The sequence below is a fragment of the Amblyomma mixtum genome, chromosome 4, assembly GCF_055824585.1.
Source record: "Amblyomma mixtum isolate Tamu chromosome 4, ASM5582458v1, whole genome shotgun sequence".
Lineage (NCBI taxonomy): Eukaryota > Metazoa > Arthropoda > Arachnida > Ixodida > Ixodidae > Amblyomma > Amblyomma mixtum.
Window position 1 is genome coordinate 105,273,928 of NC_143015.1, and position 4,967 is coordinate 105,278,894.

The window sequence follows — 4,967 nt, forward strand, 5'->3', positions numbered from 1 at the left end:
AGTGGTCGTCATGCAGTCCAACAGATGGGTGAGAAGTTAAGACGTGAGCATATTGAGGAAGATCCGTAGATGACACTTGGATCATTTACTATAAATTTCACAAATATGGCACAATAGAGCGTGACGGATTTATTTTTTTTCAAAACGCTTCCATCCTAGAGACCGTGGTGGCCAAAATGGCTCTCATGGTAACGCCAGAAACTGTTCGAAGCTTAGAGCTGTCGGTGACTTGGCGCTGCGGCTACATAAAGGCGTGGTGTCACTGTGGTAGCCATAATATCGAAATCGACGACTGCGGGGCCAGACTTTTCCTGGCACTTCCTTTCGCCTAGGACATGCCTCTTCATGTTAGTTTTTACCTCGGAAAAAATGTGACGGATGATTTGGCTTTTTTTATATAGCATCCATTATTCCTTGCATAAATGCAAAAATCAGTCGTAACACGAAATGACGGTCTAGAGTGTCGATGAATCCGTTCAGATATAGCACAGAACCATAGTTCGTTGCCCGCCCTGCTGTAACGGCTTCAATTCGGGCGGTTATTTTTGCCCTATTGAGGCGAAAATTTAGCATTCTAACATTTTCCGCGTAACTTCTTGATAGCAGCCAGGGTCTCTTTTTGTTTAGGACGTTGCTTGTTTGGAGATCAGTTTTAATGGCAGAATAAAAGAATTGTGATCATTTTCTGTTTAATAACTCTCTGGAATATGGGAGAAAAACGAAGCGGATATTGTTTGGTTTGGTTCATGCGGTTAAAATCCCAAACCGAGTAGAGCTATGAGTGATGCCGTAGTGAAGGGCTCCGAAAATTTCGACCACTTGGGGTTCTTTAACGTGCACTGAGATCGCACAGTACACGGGCCTCTAAAATTTCCCTCCATCGAAATTCGACCACCGCGGCCGGGATCGAACCTGAACCTTTCGGGTCAGCAGTCATCAAGGTGCCATGGCGCCCTCTCCTGTGCGAAAGCCCGCATGTGTCCACGCTGGAGACGCTTAGCGAAAAGTATAGGGCAAAGAATCTAAGGCTTTCCAAACGCAAAATCTGCACGTTTAGTTTAGGTGCATTACTTCAGTAAAACAAGTGGAGAAGAGAGACGCTGAATCTCGCAATAAGAACCTTGCGCAGCTGACCAAGAGTGGCCGCACATAGGTAGCCACTTCGCATCACCAACTCTCCTTGTGAGATAGTCGTACCTTGACTACTTTCTGACAAGGACACTCACAACGGAGCCGAGAAAGGCTTTATTTATGCGCTTTTGGTCAGATCAGACTACTGTGTCGCGCTAACGGCGTGCACTGAACATGATCTTCTCAGCTGGCAGGACAATTCCGACATCACCCCATTACTCCCTACCTCCTGCAAAAATTTTGTTCTCGACATCTGCCAATTTGATGAGATCCATTTGCTTCCCTCGGATATATTATATAGTACTGTAATCTCAATATATCTTGTAAAGAAAAAGATGGTCGGCAGCTGCAGCCAGCTGCGACAGTAAGCGCGGCGAACGACAGAGGTGGACAGCGCCGTGAAGCGAAGGCGTCGGACGGTATAAAGATGCTAGGGTCGTCGGGAGTATAGTCGCAGTTAACGGAGATCAAGACGTCGTCAGCCGCAGTCAGTTTGGCGCTCGTGGTTGTGGTAACACCCAATGGGTCTTCGCCGAAGGGAACAAGTTCACTTCGGCGCGAGTGCAGTTGATCACGACGTGATGTTGGGAGAGAAAATCCCTTAAGATGACGTCTTGGGAGAGCACAACGAAAAGCCGCCATAAGTGGCGATTTTGCGACGCAAAGCGAAAAACCAGCCAGCGTCGTCGTCATTTCTTTGCAGTTGGCGGCACAGTTTCTCGCTCAAGGCAGGTACAGCAGCGCCGATGTCAGCCAAAGCAAAAGCATCGCTGCTTTGCGCAGAAACTTGCTCCATATTCGGCAGAGAAAGTCGAGGCCTTGAACAGGTCAGCTCGTTCCTTTCCCAGATCAAGCGCTTTGTCCGTGAGAAGATTGCTCGGACACTCTCGCATGTTCCCCCTGACCCGCCTGCACGTTCTCGGGCGCAACTGTCCGCGGCGACCATCGGTTTGCTTCCAGCCTCCCATTGCAGCGCGGTTTACCTACACCGAAGCCGTCAAGCGACCCCGCCAAGAACCTTTGGTTTCGTTTCACCTCCAACATGGTTTTCCCCCTTTCCTGCCACCCGACCACCACCCCAACGTTTGTACCAATGGCGCACGACGAACAGCCTCCGTATTTGTTATGGCTGCGGCATTGTCGCCAACGTGATGCGTCACAGCCGCCGCCGGACCCTGTCCCCAGTGGCCGATGCCAACCCTCAAACCCTTCTTCTACGTCTGTCCGAAGCCTTTTCGTCACACCCCGCATCTCTACAAAGATAAAACGGGCGTTATTTCTTGCAGGAGTATATCTGTTGCCAAAGCTGGGTACAGAAGTCAGACAGGTCCGGGCTCAAACAGTTGGCGCTGTCGTCTCACGGAACGTGTTCACTCTGCCCCTGCAGCTGCCGAACATCTTACTCTTTACAATTGTAGTACACCTCCCTTCCTCCCTTCCAAGAACCCGGCTGCTGGGGCTGAATTTCGATGGAAGCGAAATTCTAGAGGCCCATGTACTTACTGTGCCATGTCAATGCACGTTAAATAACCCCAGGTGCTCTAAATTTCCGGAGGCCCTTACTAAGGCGTCCCTCATAGCCTCAGTCGCTTTTGGACGTTAAACCCCAATAAACCAATCCAAGAACTCGGCGGAGAGGGAGCTAGGGATAACAAATTTTTAGTGGCATGAAATACAGAGTTTCAGCTGAGACTACAAGTAAATAGTCGGTGCCTGTTTTATTGGTGAAGCAATATATGGCTCTCTGGCAATGAAACCGGGTGGTGCTGAGCGCAAAAGTTGTCGCGAAAAATCATGGATGACGTCAACGTGCTTACAAAATAAAAATCAAATTTCCTCGGAAGGCGTGGGACTGAAACCAGGTCTTTCAAATTGCGAGGCCAGCACGCATCCTATAGTCCACAAAACATCTGCTATTCCTTTACTTAGGCCACAGAACCGCATTGCTTCCTGGAGAACCGGTCTGCCTTATTACATATGTCGCGCCTTATGACTGTGTGTTAATCAGTAGGTGAGCCATTAGAAAGAGAGAGACTATATTGAGCAACTCAGTAAGCCATACACAGGAAATAAAAATAAAAAAACAATGCTCTCGTATCCAAACCGCGTATGTAGTGTTAAATGCCCTCCGTGACACACCCGGCTATATTCTTATGCGCCGTATTCGCAGGAAGCTGTCCGCTCTTCGCCGCGTAGCAGACGACTTGTTCGTCCTGAACTTCCGGCGTCTATGCTGCGTTTGCTGCAGGATAACGAGCAGTAAGTATGATTAGTCGTACTTCTCACTGCACTTCACACTTTGTTGCACAGGGCCACACATTCTTACTTAACTAGCGAGCACCTTCTTAACGAACACCTTCTTAACCAGCACCTTATTCTCTAATGAGCACCTTCTTGCTTAACTAACGAGAGTAGAGCGCTGTGCGTGGTGTATGAACACTGTTGCCCCACTACATTCAGCACCATTCGTGCCCACAGCTGCTGGGTTCGACAATGTGGCGAAATTGGTTTCAGGATCCGCGAGAGACATTGGCACTTCTCTCCCGCTATCCCACGCTCGTTGACCAGCACATAGTGTGGGAGCAACATAAAATGCACGCCATGCGTGAAATAATGTTTGACGCCGTTTGATTCATGTCACTCTTCCTAAAGATTACGGACAAGAGGATATTAACCACTTTAAAAAAATACTCCCACGTTGCATATAAAGAGTAGTCAATACCGCGAAAAAATCCTTTTTAGTGCGTCCCGGCGTGTATCTGTGTGCGCGTGGATTGGATCGCTGGAAAACGCAAGGCTCAAATGCAAAACTTAATTGGTGGATGGTTGGAAAAATGTACCATAATATCGGGTCAAATGACTGAAAAAAACACAGTCTGTAGAAGGATCGTTGGTTGCATGCTCTTCTCGTAGTACACTAAAGCTATTCCCCACGTTTAATGTCCGTCTTGCAATAAACAAACTCTTCGGACGACCGATGTAGTCGTTTAGCGGTTTTTAAATGAATTACGCTATGGGCGAGCCAAGTGCTTTTATGCCATCGAAATTCATCGATATGAGCGTCGTAAGCACACTTAGTTTCCAGAGTGCGTTCCCGTAAATAGAAACCTAACGTCGCTCACTGGTTGTTGCACGCTTTCTTTCATTGTTGGGTGTGACGTGTCTTTGTTAGTCAGCTCGGCTGAAAGAGATGCAGTTGTTTTTGATGACAGTTCCCGTCTTTCACAGCCACCAAGCAGCCGTCAGGTCTCGCCCAGTCGGAATCTGCTCAGGGCCGGTACCCATTGCGGTTGCAAGAAGCTGCGCTCATCGTCGCAGCCTTCCTCACACTACGCGGACGGGTGAGTGACTGTTGATGAGAGCTAATGTGGTATCGCCGAGGATGGTGTAATGATAAGAGTATATCGCAAACACAAGTGGGGAATAGCCTCTTTAGTGTTGTAAGTTTTTCAGCGCAATTTTATTCGAATATGTATGATCTTAGCAATTTTCCCTAAGCAGGATATTCTGAAACTAGCGATGGCCGGAACCCCTTAGGCTCCCTGCAACATTCTTACCACAGCTTAAGGATTCGGTGATGTGGCAGAGCCCCTTTCAGGACCGACGAGGGACGTTGGCACATGCTCTCCGGAACATCTAACATTATACATAATGTATATTGCTGCCCTACCCCTACACTTTCCTTCTATCGATCCCGCATGTGTACTATGCGATGTCAGTGAAAAATTGAGAACTCAAAGTGGTCGCAATTCATGCAGCCCCGCACTACGGCGTCCCTCATAACCTGAGTCGTTTTGGGACTTTAAGCCCCAATGCACATCAACCTAAACCCACTC